Genomic DNA, 19339 nt, shown 5'->3' with positions numbered 1-19339 from the left:
AGGTCCAAAACAAGCTGAAATAATCTGGGTATGTCTTGGATTCTATACAAAATTTCAAATTCGAAAATACGGAGAACAATTACACGTATAATTTTGGTTGTTTATTTACTACAGGAGAGATTCTGTTAGAGCTGAGAATTCACAACTGAAAAATTTAATGATTCGTATCAGACGTCGTGTATGTGACCTTCCTAACGTCACGGGAATTGTTTAAATTGTGGTAAACGAAGCTGGTTACTAGGGAAACGATATGAATTTGCATTTGTAGATTTAAGGAGTATTTGTCACTGACCAGGAAATTTGAAACAGATCATTTTGCAGAGGACTTCTGCTATGTAATGTATGTATTATTGATGTAGCATTTTCTTCTATACAGTACTGATTATAAACGGTTTTCTCTACATCATCGCTCTGGTAATCAAGAATTCTGGATATTGCGTAAGTGATGATGCAGTCGCATTTAAAATAACGGACTACAATCAGGGCTTCACACAGTTGATAGTTCAGGGAATCACTGTATAATTCACTGATAAATAACTCCGTGAGCCACAGTGTGTGTATAGATGGTGAAGGTCGTCTTGGTGTCTGCGCTTTGTCAAAAAAACGTGCTGCTAAAATTTTGATGCAAACAAAAACTGGATTTGTAGCAAAAAAATTTTCGATAATGCATTACCGTTAGAACTCTTTCTTTGACAGCGTAATGCTACCTATTAGTACGTTTCGAAGACTCATACTGTCTTTTAAAAGTAAATAGAACTACAAAGATAAGAAATATAATTTAACTCCCGGCCAAATCCTTCAGTAAAAGATTCAGATAAATATCTGTTCTTGGAAAATTACTTGTTTTGTTATTGAAATACGTCATACATATTTTTTTAAAAGATTAAAAAGTATGTGTCATTATTTAGAATAATTTATAATAATACACCTGTAAAAAAATGTTTTAGAGGGGTAATATGAACCCAAATTCGTGCGCCGTCAACCTTCTGCCCCTTTTCGGATTATTGTGTATTTCGTTCGAATAACTTGAAATGAGAATTGATTAAATCTTAGTTTTAGTGAACAAGGCATGATTTTTTAAATGAAGCAAAATTCGATTATAGTAACAAATTTTATCACGGAGGTTGACCCTTTCCCAAAAAAATTTCAGCAATAGTTGATATCCTTTCAATAACTTTTAAACTTTGAGAAACTGAATTCATTTATAGTAACGGTACATGTTTTTAAAATGTAGGCTACATTTGATTTGTGGTTAGTATCTTCAATTTCTGCGGAATATAAATTTAGGTTATCAGATTGTATGCTGCAGGTTTTTTTTGTGGGGGAGTGGGTATGGGTTGGGTAAGGGAAAAGTTGGGTCCGATCCCTCCTAGTCCGCCTTTACTTTCGGCCATTTTTGCATATTTTATTTGGCTTATGCCAAATATTTTACTACCGTGACATAACTTTCACTGAAAAAGATATTATAATTTCCTTGCGTTTTGATTAATAAAAAATTTTTTTAAATTTTTTTACTTTGAACATGTCATTTTTAATAAATAAAGATTTCTGTTTGTTTTCAAGTGTTGACACAATACTTATATATAATAATTTAATTTTACATTTCAACTATGAGATGAATTTTCATAGTTTTTAAAATTTGTTTTTTAATAAAAAATATTAAAGAAAACTTTAGAAAGAAATTTTCCCAAATTGTAAGATGATTTAAAAAATAACACGAACGTTAAGCATCCAAATAGAAATAGATATAAATCTATCCCGTTTGGTTTACAAGTAGATTTTTTGTCGTGTTTAAAGGTTCTTTTCGTAATTTAAATTAAAGTACTTACCTGCGATTTTAACTTATAAAACCTTGATGTATAGAATTCGAGCTTTAGTTTCTCTGCTTAAATTTGGAACCCCCTCCGTGAAGTTACGTGCTGCTTTTAAAACCGCAAAACCATTCTTTTAAAAACATTGATACGTCTCTTACGAATTGAAAAAACGTATTTAAATCTGACAGCCATTTAAATTTAATATTTAATTATATTTGTAATCTTTTTTCTTTTTGGGTTGGGATCTATCGTCTATTATCCGTAGTTTTAATTTGAAAAGATTTTTTGTTTTTTTTTGTTGTTTTTTGTTTTTGTTATTTGATATCGTTTTACTTCTTGAATGTAATCTTTAACTTTACATGTGGTGCAATAATAATAATATGTACAGTTTGTTTTCTTTTAGTTTTCTTTGGGTCTTACCGAATTGAATCTAAGTTAACTTCTCACAACTTTCAAGGTCACTTGTTACATTAACCAAAAAAAAAGCATAGCTTTAAAAATGTGAAAAAAAATATCACAAATTTTATAATATATGTATTTTTAAACAATTTTAAACATTTTTTAAAACGAACTCTGTCGATTTTACGTGTTAACAGTTACCGGAGCAATCTTCACCTACAGCCGTATAGAATCTTTTTCTTGTATTCTTGTATGCCATGTTGACAAATAATATTTAAATATATTCAAATGAGTGACTTTCTTATAATACACATTCTGTTACGGTAGGAATTTTAAAAATGAGGGGGAATTTTACGTCTGAAACTGAAAAAACGTCGGGGGACATTACAAGAAAAAGCAACGTAAAATTTTAATCATTTTTAGAGAAATTTTATGTTGTATTTGTTGGGTTAGGGTAGGGATGGGGTCAATTTATAACAAATCATAAGTAAGAAAGAGGAACTACGTTTTATGTAAAAAAAAATAACTACTGCACAAAAATTATCAAAATTAATACATAGTAAATTTTTATACGTCATTTTAGCATGAGAGTCATCGACACTCCGTGGTATAAGATTTGGGTTTTCCAGCCCGGGGAAATCACCGGAAAATCCCCGCTGGTATCAAAGAATAACATTTGAATTTCAAATGTGTAATTAATGATATTTGAATTTACTTTTAATACGCGTCATTACGTTTGCATTTTGTATATGACTTGAACATGATCATGGCTTTAATGTTTAATTTACGAAAAGATGATTTACGACAGAAAGTATTAATTTGAGCTCTGTTTTATAGATTAATGTACATTGAAAATTTGAATTTATACACATGTATATTGTAAATTGAAGGGAAATTTAGTTCAGCTTTATTTGCATTAAATTTGTTTACAAACTGAAAAAAGAAATAATTTATTCTATTTATATGTATTTATAGGAATAAATGTATATATAGATATGCCCAGTTCTTGTCCTTTGTGTTTATATCCCGTACGTGAATGATTAATGTATAGAATAATACAACTGGCGTGGTTTTTGATGATGTGTAAGTGCATATGTTCTGACCCGGCGGAGATATTTATAGAAAGGTCATAAATGGGCCATTCTATCATTTAATTTAGGGTTATCGGCTACATCATTAGATTTGTTTTCATTCCGTACGAAAAAATCCGATATGCACCAAGTTACCCATTGTTTTTATGGTAAAGTATGTACTAAAAATATCTTCGCCAGGTCATAAAAAAATGCACTATACGTTAGAACCATTATACATTATTCTACAGTAGAATGTCTATATTTACAGTCTATACTACTATAACACGACGTGATAGCACGATAACACGATGCGACAACATGACATTAATTGCTTTATCGTGTTATCGTAGATAGAATGTAAATATATACACGTATATATAGACATTCTGTTTTTCAAATAATCATGGCCGTCGAGTGGTAAAGTCACCTGATTAATCACGGTTCAGAATTCATAAGGAATTGAACAACCCACGGCGTTTAAACCGCCCGAGCAGTTAAATCTCTAAGAATCTGAACGATGAATTGTGGTAACTTAGACGATAAACCAAAGCCTTGATTAGTTTCGTTGTTACATGCTCGTCGAAATAATTTGTTTAAAAAAATGCTGGTTCATTTACCAGAAAACAATGTACCAGACATCTGCGGCCATTTGAATTCACAAAGACATCATAATGCTCTCTTTCGGTCCTCGCGTTTACCGTTTTTTTCGCTGAAAATACCATAGCACGACCTTATAGCAAACAAACGAACCGTGTTAGAATGAAAATACATGTATAAGGTCCTCCGAACACATCGTCCAAATGATCACGCTTAAGAGTGATCAGTTCAGTTCTATTTTTATAAAAGTATCGCCCTAACCGACAGTATAAAAGTACGACACTGTTCAAAACTTGCTTCATAATTCTATTCAATCGGTTATTTTTTCTCAGATATCTCAGCTGGAATTGTACAGAATATTTTTAGTGGGAAATTCTTTTGTCAACTGAATACTTAGGTCGGTATTTTCCATTTTCCCACTATGAAATACCAAAAATCTTTATTGAACACATTGTGGTTTAACAATAGCGTGCATCTGGGTCTTAGGCCCCGAAATCACCAGCCGATCGAAATTTAAATTACATTTTTTAAACAAGGAAGTTTTGGTACTCGAGATTACACAACGTAAAATAAAAAAGCAAAATGATATAAAGACTTATTAGAGGTCAAACGGAAACATGAATGTAACTGTTTGGATAACATTGATACACGTCATGTACAGCATTAATAGAATTAATTCTAATTGCCTCTTTAATTTTTATGCGACCTTTTAAGACCATTTATCCAATTTTAAAGATGGACTTTTTTTAACGTTTGTCGATTCAAAAAGCTTTACCTTTACTCATAATATCAAACAGAATATATAATTGGAACTAGTGACGGATGGATAAATAAATAAATAAAACGCTTTAACGGATGCAAAACAGTGATACACCTTGTCGTATACGTAAGTAAAGTATGTGAAAAAACGTACTTAAGATTGTGATTACATCATTTTCAAATTAAATGGAAGCAATTGGCATGATTAATCATTTTAAAATAAAAAAAAAAATACCCAGACAACGTTCCGACAATTTTTGAAACTGCACGAGGTTATAAAATAATGTCATTTTGATAGAAAGTATTTTTTAGCCTTTTAAAACCTGCAAAACCGATCTTTTCCAAATTTCTACATAGGAATACATAGAAACGATAGTCTCCTTTGAAAAAAATGGAAGCAATACGTTTTTTTACAAAATCGGTAAAATACATTGAAATAAAGGACAAAAAAATGAAGAATACTCACGAGATTATAAAATTCGTTTAATAAACGATAAAAATACGTTTTTTAATGTTATCGATAAACGTTATCGGTCGGCGGAGCGTGTATATTCAAGGGAAAAACTACATTTGCCGAAACGATTGGTTAATGTATGGAATGTTTTGGGCCCTTTGGGTTTTGGGTCAATATGTCCTTTTTTAGGGTTTTCGACTTTGACTAAACTTTTGATAGCTTATTTCAAAATAATGTGGAGCTTACCTTTTTGGTTCAGTCTGAATAGTTTTAATTTTACCAGTATAAAAGACAATATCAGTCTGCCTTACACTAAAATATTCCGGTCAGTCATAGTCTAAATTGCTATAAGTTATGTTTGATAGTAATAATTGTATTTTTTTACAAGTTTTTATTTGTTTTCAAATTTTATGCATATACTTATATGCACTTTTGTTCATATTGAGTATGCAAAATTTCACAATTTAGTTATTTGTGATATCTTGAGCCGGACTTTGATTGTTTGATTTAACTCTTTGAATGAAATTAGAATTGAAGAGGTACTCGTGCAGAGATTGTTAGTGGGTGAATATAACAGCTAGGTATTTGTATGAATGCAAGAAGAGCGTTAATTTTCAGCATTATTCAAAGCATTTCTACCTTATGCACAAAAGTTTTGGTTACAGGCATGAAAATACCTGTTAATATAGATAAAACGCTGTCCTTGTTGTTGCATCCATAATTAGTTACTCATGTGAGATATGGGGTTTTTAATATGCAGATAAACTTGAAAGACATAGAAAATACTTAAGAGAATGTTAAAGTGAAAATGTCAACATGTAAAGCTTCTGTATAGATTTTAACAACGATCAAAATATGTTGACTATGAGCCCACTATTCATATGTCAAAATATTTTTAATAAAATCGCGGTATTGTCTTTGCATGTATCAGTCATGCGAAAGTGCAAAAAAAGTTTTTACTCCGAATTATGATAAAATAAAACAGTACTAATCAGGCTGTCGGTAAATCCAAAAGCAAGCATATCGTTATGCAAAACTTTTACACATTGAAGGAGAATTTTCCACAAATCTAACTGATCTAAAATACTTTACTGATATTCCAACGTTCATTCTTGTAGCTATTTGAATACCTGAACATTTTAATTTTCAACACGTAAAAGTGTGCTAATGTGTTTTTATGTCCATCCAATTTAAATCGCTTTATTTATTTAAATAATTTTATTTTTGTTTTATTTGTGTTATATATCAATATTAACAAACGAAAGTACTTTCGACAGAAGCGTACTTTTGGGAACATTTGCTCAGAAAATAATAATTGAAAACTGGTCGCCAAATACATGCTGTCAAAATCTTTATCATGTTCGAGTACAAAAAGGTAATTAATTAAATCATTATGGGGTTTAAAACCAAATTATATGACAGACAGTAGATGTTATTTTATCAAGCTTCATCTTCATTTGCAGTTTAAGTGCAAGTTTTTTTTTTACGTTTGTTTAAAATGCAACTTCATCATGTAACTGATCTACAGAATAGTGATACATTTTTTCAATTAAATGGACATTCAACGCTTTGAACTTACTCGCTTTTTTGCAAATGATTTAAAAAATCTTCAATTTAAAGAAGGCCAATTCTTTATTAACTTTTTTATTCACCAGCATCATAATTAAGATTGCTAAATATCTTATGACACGATAATTCAATAATTAATTATACACTCTCTGAAATTCAATGGTACCCGAAAAGTAAAATTTTATTCTCCAAATTGATTAAATCATTTTTTTGTGTATGTGACATCAATTTGACGTCTGTCTATGGGATGTCGTCGCATTTAAGTTCTAAGTTCTAAGATGGTATTTTCAATTTTATCAGGCCTATAACAGATTTTTCATTTATAAGACGTTTAAGTGTAAATCGATTTGTTATAAAAGATATCAGAATTGCATCGAAAAAAATGCATACTAATAATAATTTTCCCCTGCAGAGCTCATGTATACATCTCGATACAAATCTTATAACCAATAAAAATACGCCCCTTTATGAAGAGAAATCTAGAAGGAACTATCAAGAATAAATCCTCAATTTAAACAAAGGAATGTGAAGGGGGCTATTTCAGTTTCAACCAGCAGCGTAGTTAGGAAAAGGTGTAATTTAAAATTATAAATTTTTTTATTTTTATTTTCTTTTACAATTGTTGTATTATAATTCACTGTTTTCAAGCCTCCTTTTTGTAATAAGAAAATGAATTGGTCTTTGTTCGAATCAAAACACTACTGCAAATTTTTAAAATTTAAAAAGAAATTTTTGATTCAAAAATTTAGGGAAAAAATTTTAAATTTTTTTTCCTTTTTTTGAAGGGGAGAGGGACATTCCCCAAAAATGGGGTAAGAAAACGTTAAAGTGACAAACCTTGTATGTTTCTGACAATTGTATCGTCATACATTTTAAAACCAAAAAATTTTAGGGATCTTTTAAAATTCTCTCTTCTTTCGAACAGAAAAAAAAATTTTTATGACACTTAAGATGTGCGAGGTTTTTTTTTTTTTGTTGTTTTGTTGTTGTTTCATGGTTATCCCCATTTTGATAAAATCGGAATAATTCCAAAAAAGACCAGGGGGTAAATGCAAAAAGAAAAAATGTAAGATTTTTGAAGTAACTTTTATGTTATAGATACTGAAAAAAAACGAATTGTAAGACCTAAAACGCGGGAACATTGATTTAATATATAATTATAACTAACTTTTTTAAATGGCGAAGATAAGTTGAGCCTTTTCATTTTAACGGCACCCCGCTTAATTTTACACTCTTAAAATTCCCGTTGTATTTAAAGGAAAATTTTTGTTTTTGGGGTAAAGTAAGCAAACCAGGATTTAGCGCAAATACAAATAAAGATTACTTATTTTTTTTTAAATCTGAATCCTCGAGGGTCTTCGGAAAAACAAAACCCCCTTTTAAATGGGGAATACTGGGGTGTTTCAAAACTGTTGCGCTTTTTTAAAAAATTTATAATAAAGGTGAAATCTTTAAAAAGTTAACACAAATTCCTAAAAAGTAAAACTTGACAAATGAAAACGTTTCAGACGCACAGTAGGGCCCAGCATGCGAAGTTCAACGCCCTTAGAAAAAAAAAAAATTTATTCAAAAGTGTAACCTTGACCTTTTAGTCAGGGTCTTGATTTCGTGCAGACATAGTCTTTCCGGTTTTTGGCCGTATTTTAAATCCTGTTTTTTTTGAAAAAGTTATTACCTAAAATAAAAAACAACTTATTTTCTTTAATCTCAATGTGTGAGCTTGACCTTTACTAGGGTTTGGATGTTGCACAACATATTTCATTAGGGAAACATTTTTTGACCATTGGTAATGGCAGATTTTTGACGGACACAAAACGACCCTGTTCTGCCCTGTTAACATTTTTCTGCTAAGTGTACCTTGACCCTTTTTTGCTCAGGGTCTGAAGGTTGGTGCCACATGGTTTATTATGGGGAACCTTTTTGCCAAATAAATTAAAATTCCTCCATGGGGTTTGCTCCAGATGGGCAGGAAAAAAGAAAAAATTTGACCTCGAAAATGTGCCTGCCTTTAAGCTAGGCCTGAGGGGGGGACAGGGTCTGGGTTTTTGGGAACTTGTCCAAGCAAAAATTTGATTCCCTTGAGAATGACAGAAGTGGCCGAAAATGAAAAAGACCCTGTTTTGCCCTACAACATTTTACTGCAAAGTTTGACTTTACCATTGGGCGTGCGGCTGAAAGTTGTGCTTGAAATCGTCTATTAGGGGTATATTTGGTCAGGTAAATTTTAAAACTGCAGGGTTGAAAAGGACATCCCGGACAAGAGAAAAAAAAACGTGTTTGATTTTGACCCCAAATTTGAATTGACCCTTTGGGGGTTTGGGGCCCCAGGTTTTTCATGACAAAGTCATTGATTTTGGGGAACATTATTTTTGCCAAACAAAATTTTAAAACCCTTGATGCAGAGGAGATGGACCGAACCAAACAGACCCTGTTTTTTTGCCTGTTAACATTTGACTGCCCAAATGTTCTTGTCCCTTTTATCTATGATCTAAAAATTGGAATGAACACCGTTATTATGGGGTACATTTGTGCCAAGTAATATTGAAATCCCTTCATGGGCTGTTCAGTAATAAACCGGACAGGAAAAAGCTCTGTTGAAATTTGACCTCCAAGTGCGCCCTTGACCTTTGAGTTAGGGGTCCGGGTTTTGGGCGCGACAAATTGTCTGATTATGAGGAACATGTGTGCCAAGTAATATAAAAAATTCTTAAAAATGACAGAGTTATGGACCGGACAAAATACAAACCCTGTTCATGCCAAGTTAACATTTGGCTGCCATGTGTGACCTTGACCTTTGAGCTTGGAGTCTGAAAATTGTGCGGGGTATATCCTCTTATTATTGGGTACATTTGTGCCAAGTAATACTAAAAATCCCTTCATGGATTCTTAAGTAACAGACCAGAAAGGAAAAAATCCTGGTGACCTTTGACCTCCAAGTGTGACCTTGACCTCTGAGCTGGGGATGTGAGTTTTGCACACGACATGTTGTTTCATTATGGGAAACATTTTTGCCAAGCAATATTTAAAATCCCTTGATGAATGACAAAGTTATGGACCGAACACAAAATTGTAGACCGACGGAAATCCTATAGTCCCCCTACCTGGTTTCAACCACTAGGGACATAAAATGGGGTGGGAGTAGTATGTGTATGAGTGTGTAGTTTGATTTAGATAAGACATATGTAGCTTACAGTATCAAAAAAAAGAAGTTTATGTGGAAAATATGTGGCCAACAACATTTCAAGTGGGGTAAAGACTAATTCAAAACTGTTTCACACAGCGACACAACAAGGCGGAATATCAAATACTTTGATGCATCAAGGGGCATTACTTCTGAACCCTTGAACGTTTTCACAACATATCAAAACTATTCGAGATATTTTGGTATTGAACACAATCACCAAATTTGATGAAAATCGAATAAACTCACATAAACCATTTTGATAATTCTAGAGCCGTAACTCCTGGAATCCTTGGGCAAATTTGGCTGGTTTTTGAATTTGTCCAAGATATTATGGTTATAAACTTTTTCCACAAAATTCGGTGAAAATTGGATTAAAACTGTTTGAATTAGAAAGAGGGAAAATATACATTTTCATTAAAGTATGCTCCATTTAGGCAGAAACTCTTTAAGCACATGTCGCCATCTGACCCAAAATTGAACTTAGCTGAATTTCAATGTCTAGAAGCATTCATGTATAATTCGAAAAGGGTTGCCCAAGAAATTGGAGGAGGTTTTATGACCATAAATATACTGTTCAAGTTTCAAAGGACTACTTAAGAATGAAAGGGCTAAAATAAAAATAACTAAATTATGGCAATGTGTGCCATATCAGGGGGGATAATTATGAATGTACTGACCAAAAAAATATGTTCAGTTTGAGAAAGATTGCTTTAAAAATTAAAGTGCTCAAGTGTAAACAAAGTCAAATATGGCAATTTTTGCCTTATTAGGATAAAAAAAAAACTTTAAAAAAAACGCTGGTCCACTCTGGGCCAGACTCTAACTTGGTTAATTATGCTTCATTTCGCCCAAAGCATTACGTCACGGTGACGAAACAGAAAAATCCGAGAAAAAAGAAATGAGAAGTGTGAAATATGAAATTTACACTTCTCATTTCTGACTTCACATTTCTTGAACTTGTTATCGAAATCTTGAAATAAGTAATGTGAATTTCACATTTCACACTTCTTATTTCTCATTTCACGATTTCGATACCAAAGTTGAGAAATACGAAGTGAGAATTGTGAATTTCTCACTTCTCATTTCATAGTTTCTATATGTTTTATTGTGTAAATTAAGAAATGAGAAATAGGAAATGGCAATACTGAAATATGAAGTCACCACCGGGCTTTCGTGGAAAATATCTACAGTACACGTATACTCGATGGGTACTTAACAGAGCTAAATAAATACATCTTAGTTTATATAGTCCCTGGCTCGCTGATTTTTCAAAGTCCGCGCTTCCCCGCGATTGGACCCTAGCGCGGGAACCTTTGAGTCGCGGGGATGCGAGTTTTTTCCTGCATCCCCGTAATACATTTTACAGCTTCCACCGCGACCAAAAGCAATAAATCGATTGCGGTGTATTGCGAAGACATATCGCAGCGCATCGCGGTGAAGTGCCGGTGGTTTGCGATGAATTGCGGTGTAAGGTAAGGAATGAATGAATGAGTTGGGTTTTACGGCGAATCGACACAAAAAGGTCATATATCGCCGAGAAAATGTTAAATGGATTACGTTAATTGCAAAGCATAAATAAAACCATTGAAGTAAAAGCGAAAATACCTAATAGTGAAAAAAATAAAAATGCAAACTTAAAAAGTTAAAAGGGGGTGATTAAAAATCAAAAAAGGGTTTAGTTTTTTATGATATTACCTTTTTTTTCCCAAAAACTGAAAAATTTTGTCGGGAAATTTCTGACAGCTTTTTAAAGGAGTTCAACATTGTGTATGGGGTTGCGCTGGGATCGGCCCATACAGTCGTTTTAAAAATTGGGTTTAATGTAAGTGGTGTTTGCCCATGGTTTTCCATTGGTTGTTTTATTTTTCCCGGCAAAATACGAATGGGGTAAACCGAGAAAGGACCTATCCGAAAAACGAAAAAGGGAACAACTTCCCCGGAACAGATTATTTCCTTGGTCCCATTCCCCTAAGTAGGAAAAAATTTTCACAAAGTTTTTTTGAACAAGCATGTTCCCGAGGATTTCCTTTTAGTTAAAATGAAATTTTGTTAAATTTTTTTGACCAAAAATCAGTATTTTGGTTTTTTCAATTTAGTTTTGTTTTAAATGAAAGTAAATTTCTTTGGCGTACAGCATTTCATTTCCTTAAAAAACCAAAACATGATTGGAAAACCAAAAAATTTGTGGATTTTTTAAAAAGATAGTTCAAAACCCCTGAGAAGAATGTTTTGATTGAGGTTTTTTCGGGATTACGGTTGTGTTTGATTTTTTAATACAAAAAAATTTGGTCGGAAAAAGGGAATTGAAGGGGAATGAAGTTGGGTTTTACCCCCCGAATCGACAAAAAAAGGTTTTAAAATCGCCGGGGGAAAAAAAGTTAAAGGAATTCCTTTAAATTTTAAAAAGCTCTTTTAAAAATTTTTTAAGTAAAAAGGTTATAATATATAGCGAAAAAAGAAAATTCCCAAACAAAAAAAAAGTAAAAATGTAAAAAAAAATCAAAAAAAGTTCGTTTTTATAAATTTTGGGCCTATTTTTTTTAAAAAAATTGAAAAAATTTTGTGGGCGGGGAACTTGATCAAAAAAAATCTTTTAACGATCAACATTATAGTTAAATTGCGCTGTGGATCAAAGGGTAAACCCACAGTTTTTTTAAAAATGTTTATAAAAAAGCGGTGTTTGGGGTTCCAACGGGTTGATTTCATTGTTCAAAAGATAGGGAAAGGAGTTAATGAGTTGCCCTATTCGAAACCGAGAAAGAAACCTTTCCCCAGCAAACCCGATCTTTTTCCCCTGGTGCTTTCCCCCAAAAAGGGGTTTTTTAAATTTCACGAATTTTAAAGAAAAAAGCATTTTTAATGAAGGACGCCTTTTAGTTAAAATTTTTTGTTATATTTGACCTAAAACCCGTTTTCGGTAATTTCAATTTAGATTGTTTTAAATGAAAGTGATTTTTTTGTGCGGTACCCGCCCCTTCTTTTCCATAAATTTCCCAACCCTGATAGGAACCCAACAGAATATGATGGATTCAAAAAAGATGTAAAGAATTGAAAAGAATTTTTTAAATTTGAGAGGATTTTCTGTAGGGACGGTTGTGTATTGATTGTAATCGAAAGGGGAGTCAAAAAAGATGAAAAATTTTCTTCTTATTTTTGAAAAAATTAGGGCCAAATCAATAGTTTTTTGCCTCGGTGAAAAAATTGTAGGGGTTTTTTGGGCAAGCGTAATTTTGATTGATGCAGATTGAAACCCCGGCACACCCAACCCTTTTGGAATCACCCTTTTAAACCCATTGAAAAAAAATTGGAAAAATGATTTTTGGGAAAGCCGATTTGATTTCGTTATATTTGGACTTGAATATTTCAGGGTTTGTTTCACCCTTTTTTTCAATGCGGTTTTCAAAAAAAAGAATGTTGGGGGATTAAGAATCCATGGTGGTGTTTTCAGAACTAAATTTTCTTTTTTTTTAAATGAATTCAAAATCGGGTTTCCCTTCATAAAATTTATCAATGGGGCCCCCAAAAGGGTTTAAATTTGGGTTTTGGTTTTTGTTAGGGAATTTAGGGTTTTTGGGGGTTTTTAAATATGTTTTTTTGGCGGGGTTTTGGGATTTGTTGGCAGCTACCCCCGACATATTGCAATGACATTTTTTTTCCGTCTCGTAAAAAGGGGGGTTTTTCGTTTGTTCAACATAAAAAGCTTTAAAACAGGCGATGTTCAAAATGCCCCAAGACCCAAAACGAAGACCTTGATTATAAAATATTTCCCCGGCCTCTGTAAATACGATTTTCTGGCTAAACCTAATAAACCGAAATCTAGTTTGGAGGGGATAAAAGTTTCTATACAGTCTTAACAAAACCTTGCGATCTGCCCCCCCAACAGTTTTTAAAATTTTCCTTTTAAAAGTTTAAACCCGTTTCAAAATTGGCTTTCGGAATTTTATGTGTGGTATAAAAAAAAGCTTTTTATAAAAAAAATAACACAAGAATTTTGCTTCGTAAAACAACGGGTATTTTTGTACCATTTGGAAACAGCTCAGGGCCCAAAATGTTTTTTTCCCGAAATTTGGAAAAAAGTGGACACACTGAGTTTTTAAAGGGGAAAAATTTTTAAAAACCTTTTTCCCAGGGCCCCAAGTTTGAAACTTTTTTCCCAAAACACTGCTGAATTGGCTTTTCCGTGTAGCAAATTTTTTGAACGAAAACCCCTTATTGGGAAAGCCTAAACCTTAAATGAACAATTTTATCCCTGGTGCCCAAACATTTCACAATTTTAAAAAAATTTTTGATGCAAAAATTTGTGACAGATAAAAAGACCTTGGGGAACCCCCTGTTCTTCCCTTCAAAAGGGGTCAGGGGGGTTTAGAACCAAACGAATTTTAAAAATTGCGATCTGATAAAAATTGCGATTAAATGTTGGAGACGCCCTTTTTTAAACCCTAAGCCCTTTAAAGTTCATTCATAATCCCCAAAATTTCCATGTTTGTCATAGGTTTTTTCCCAAATTTCAAAAAAAGACGGCCCACAAAAATGCCTTTTTTAAACAAATCCCTCACAAATTTAAAAAATTTTCGTCGAAAAAGATAAATCAGTTTGCTGCGTGTTTTCCCAAAAACCCGCTTTGAAAGTTTGTAATTGGGCCCTTGAGATTCAAGATCCCAAAAATAGTCTGGGAATTGATTTTTTTCCCTGGGGTTTTACAAAAACCCAAGGGGAAAGTGCAATCGGTCTAAAATTACGGGGGTTTTAGTGCTATTTTTCCGGGTTTTTTTGGGTTTTGGGAAATTTAACTAAGCTTTCTCCAAAAAATTGGGAAAAAATGCCATTTTTCCCCTTGAAAATTTTTAAAAATTTTCAAGTAGGAGGTCAAAAGGGATTCTTGTGGAAAATTTTTAAAAAAAAGGTTTGATAATAAATTTGGTGGGAAACCAGCTGCGGTATCGTGAATTTTCTAAAGCGTAAAGAAATTCTGTGAGTAAAAAACAAATTTATTTTAATCTTCATATTTTTTGAATAAAAATTTTAAAAAGGTTTTGGTTTCCCTTTAGCCTTTTTTAAATTTTTTTAAAAAACCTTTTATCATAATTGTTTGAAAAGATTTTTTTAAAAAAGTTTTCCCAATTTGTTTTGGCAATGTCCCCTTTTTGCTAGATGCGATAAAATGGTCTGATTTTTTTAGAGGGGAAACCCTTTGGTTTTTCCTTTTCCCATTTATTTTGGGGAATCTTTTCCCGGGACTTTTTAAACCGATGCCCTAGAATTAAGTTTTGAAACGTTTAAATGCCATGATTTTTTTTTTGCTTGTTTTATAGTTCTGCGAGCTTTTGCTCTCAGAATCCAACTAAATTGTAATTTTTTCTTTCGTGGGCCGTTTATTGAATTTTTTAATGGCCGCTCTACTTTTTCAAAAACCCCGGGTCTTCCCAATTTTCATTTACCAAGGCTTTTTTAAATGTTTACATTTTTTAAAGTTTTGGGAAATGGACTTGTCAGAAATATCGGACAGAAGAACTAAAAAACCGATCAATAGGATCATAAAAATTAGAAAAATTCTAAAAGTAAAAACATTTTTACATGCGTTTAAAATTTGGGCTTCAATCGGCTTTTTTTTAAAATTTTGAAATTGAAGGGTGGTCTGATGGCAGTTAAAAGTTTTGTTTAATTTGGAAAATGGGTCACTCCCATCCCAAATTTCATCCAGTCCTTTCCATCAGGAAATTTGTTCGGTTGCCCAATTTGTAAAAATAAAGCGAAAAAAAGGGTTCCCTGTTGCAGGTAAAGTTAAGTTTTGGATTTTTCTTTAAAAAACCCAGGCTTTTTCTTTAAATAAAAGTTTCAAAAATTTTTTGCCCTTAGTTTTTTCTGTCAAAAACAGCCCGAAATTCATGATGACCTTTAAAAATCTCCATAAGAAAAATGGTTGTGGTAATTGTTTTTAAGATCTTTCAAAGTTCTTCAAGATTTAATTTATATTTGGGAGGTATGAAAAATCAAAACAGATGTAATCGGTCGATGTAATGTTCCCTTTTATTGAAACCTGATTGGATACTTGTACTTAAAACAATTTGTCTGTGCGGACATACATTTTTAAATAATAATGATGTCCCACCAGACGCTTTCAGTTTTAGTGTTTAGGGAAGTTATACACTGAATAATTTTTGAAAAGTTTATTTTGTCGTTTCCTTTAAAATTTTTTCACAAAAGGCAATAAGTAAAGGATTATTTTTGATAAAAAAGGAAAATTTTTCATTATAATTTGTTTTAAAGGGTCCAGGGAAAATTTTCCAATGGAAAAATTTTACTTTCCATTTCCCAATGGCAAAAAAAATTAAACCCACTGGAAAATTAAATTATTATGTTGCATTGACCCGGGAGGGCCCCTTTTGTTTTTTCCCTCCTTTGTGCGGTTAAAACTGGGGGGGGCCCGTAATGGCGGATGTCATCTTCTTCCCTGTTACCGGTTATATATGGGGAAGGGTTATGGGTCTGTTTGGATCATTTGACCCCTTTTCCCAAACCCATCAGTTCTCAAGTAAAATTTTTTGTTTGGGGGGTTTGACTCCCCCACTTTTGATTGTGTTTGTTTGAAACGTTTTGTCGTGACGGGGGGGCTATGAATTTAGGAACATTTTGTATAGCTGGGGGCCAGTGTTGGTTTAGCAGGGGCCCTTTAAAGTTGAGATCCCTCTAAAGGGGTTTTGCTGGAAATTTTGGGGGCTTTTCTTTTGGTTACAAAAAATTTTTGAGTTGGTTTTTTTGAGGTCACGAATCTTTTTGATTTACAGGCATAAATGCACTGTGTTGATTTGCTAGAGAAAAATTTGAAAATTATGAAAAAAGTTTGTGCGGTGTTGGCGAGAAAATTTTGGCATTGGCAATTTGTTTGGGTTCGGGAAATCCAATGCCCTTGTAAATTTGAATTGAAAAACCTCCTTTTGTTTTTCCATGTTTGCAATCAGGGAGATTTGGGCTGAATTGGTCGTTGCATTTTCACAAAAACGAAATTTGGACGAAAACAAGGGTCGGGGGTCATGGGAATGTCCATCCTGTCCGCATTTTGGGAAGTGAATCCCCCTTTGCTTTTTTCTCATTGTGCCCAAATTTTAAGCAATAAAAAGCATTGGGGGGAAAAATTGGAATTTGTTGTAACTTTTGTAAATGAGGTACCCAAAATTTTTCGATGAAGGAAGAAAGGGAAAAGTGCCAAATGAAAGGGAATTTAATAGTTTTGTGTGAATTTTTTCCTAATCGTTGTTTTTATAGGGTTAGAGCTTTTGCCCATGTTGTTGAAGGCCTTGAAAATCTCCTTTCCCCAAAAACCCCCTGAAAGGGTTTAGGAAACGAATGCCCCCCCTTTGGGTGTTCAAATTTCCCGGTGTGCAAGGGGCATTTACAGGGCCGGTTGTAAAATGAATTTTAAAGGGAAAAAAGTAATTTCGTAAAAGGAGGCTTTCTAACTTCAAAAGAAAAGATCAAGTTCGCGTTTTTTGACTGATTTGGGTTTTACCCCAGAATACCTTCGTGGTTTTTTTAAATTTTATAAATGGCAAAAGGCTTTGACTTTTTAAATTTTTTCGTCTGTTGGGATCAAAAAAAATTCGGGGAAAATTCCCTTTTGGGAAGGGTGTATGGTCGGGGAGGTTTCTCCCCTTCCGTCCCGCCCGAATCTTTTTCCCGGTTGGGTCGTTTTTTATTTTTTTTTTCCCATATTAAAAGGGTTTAAAATTCGTCCTCGCACCCCCACCCCCCGGCGGAGTCCAAAAAGGGAACTTAAAAAACAGAGGGGGAACCCCGTTCATACATGTTAGGGATACTTTTGTGATATACTCGGCAGGTATTTTTCAATTTTTTTCATATCCCCATTTGGGAAGCAGAAAGAAAACAGGGATTAAAGGGGTTTGTTACTCTCCAAAACCGTTTGGGCCCCAACCCACCGCCTTCTGGGGGAAACATGGGATTAAAGTCCCTTATGAAAATTTTGTTAAATACATTTGTTGAACAAAATATGAAGTTTTTTGAGCCCCAGAAAAATGTCCCAATACGGGCAGAGAAAGGGAAAAGGTTTTGTTTTAATTTATTTTTTTCCCAAAAGTTGTGTTTGGAAAATAAAAAAAATTATCAAATAAAGAGGCATTTTGGGAAAAAACCCAATAAAAAATGTAAACTTAAAGGTGGTTTTCCTAGGGCTTGGGCTTTGACTAGCGATTGTGTGGGGGCCCAAATTTACGGACCGCCAGAACGTCTACACCGAATTAGGGAAAAAGATGTGTTTTGGCACCACATCCCGGGAAGAAGAGGGAATGCCCCCCGGTGCACCCTTCCCCGGGATCCCATGGGGCACCCCAACATCCGGGACCCCCCTTTCCCCGGGTTAGGGGCCCCGCCACCCAGGGCCCAAACGGGGGGCTCCATTTTGGGGGGGTTTCGTACCCCTCTCCCAGGGGATAAAGCCGCTTTTCTACCCCCCGCGGCAAGGGCAGGAAAGGGTTTGGGGGAATGACGATAAAAAATTGATATACATTTTAGAAGATATAAATAAATGAATTTTTAACTTTAAATTGTCTAGAGGAAAAAAAATTTAAATGGTTTTTAAACATCTTTAACTTTTAAAAATTATCAAACATTTTTGCTTAGCAAATTATTTCAGTTTAGTATTTTAAATGTAAAATTTTCTACTGACAAGTTTGGGAGAAAACTTTTTGAACATAAATTTTGCTTTCTTTGTCTTACCATTTAAATTACTTAAGTTTGTTTTTAAATTTGGCTGTTTTTAAATTGTATCTAAAATGGGTAGAGATTTTTTTTTAAATTGATACGTCACCCTGCCAACCCCAAACCCAAATGCGGTGCCCCCCTATATTGTAGATCACAATTTTCATTTTAGAGATATATCTTTAGTTGGTGTGACAAACACATAAGTCGAGTTTGCCCCATTTAAAAAGGTTGTTAAAGCGTTTTTACGCAAATTTACTACATTTTCTCTGGAAATATGATTTTTTTCAAAAAAAAAATTTTACCGTCATCCTGCCCTAACCCTTGAAACCCAATTGGCGGTGAAAAACCCCCATACCTGTGGGTTTACGGGTTGCTCAGTGGTTTTCCACTGGGCCCTTTCCAAACCTGAGGTCGGGTATTCGATCCCCGGGAAACTACTCGGGGGAAATTTTAGAAACGCTTTTGGGGGTTTCCCCCCCAAATAGAGGTGTTTTGGTCAGGAAAACCCCGGCAAACCTTGCGTTTTATCGTGCTATTCCCTTTGGGGAGTTAAAAAACCAGGGTCTTTTTCGCAACGAGCTAGGCTAAGTTTTGGCCGGGGCAAGCCGTTTTTGATTTTGATCTCTCTGAATGGGGGCTGGGGCTACTCTATCCCTTTTGGTCAGATCGCCCCTGTGTCTGTACTGGAGGATGAAAATGCGCCCGTGTGGGTGCATTTGAAAATATGTAAAAAGCCTTTGAACGTGAAATTGATCAGGGAAAGGGCGCTCTAAAA

The sequence above is a fragment of the Mercenaria mercenaria genome, chromosome 18, assembly GCF_021730395.1.
Source record: "Mercenaria mercenaria strain notata chromosome 18, MADL_Memer_1, whole genome shotgun sequence".
In the NCBI taxonomy this organism is placed as follows: domain Eukaryota; kingdom Metazoa; phylum Mollusca; class Bivalvia; order Venerida; family Veneridae; genus Mercenaria; species Mercenaria mercenaria.
The sequence above is the reverse complement of the archived record's forward strand: the minus strand, read 5'-3'. Positions refer to the sequence as shown.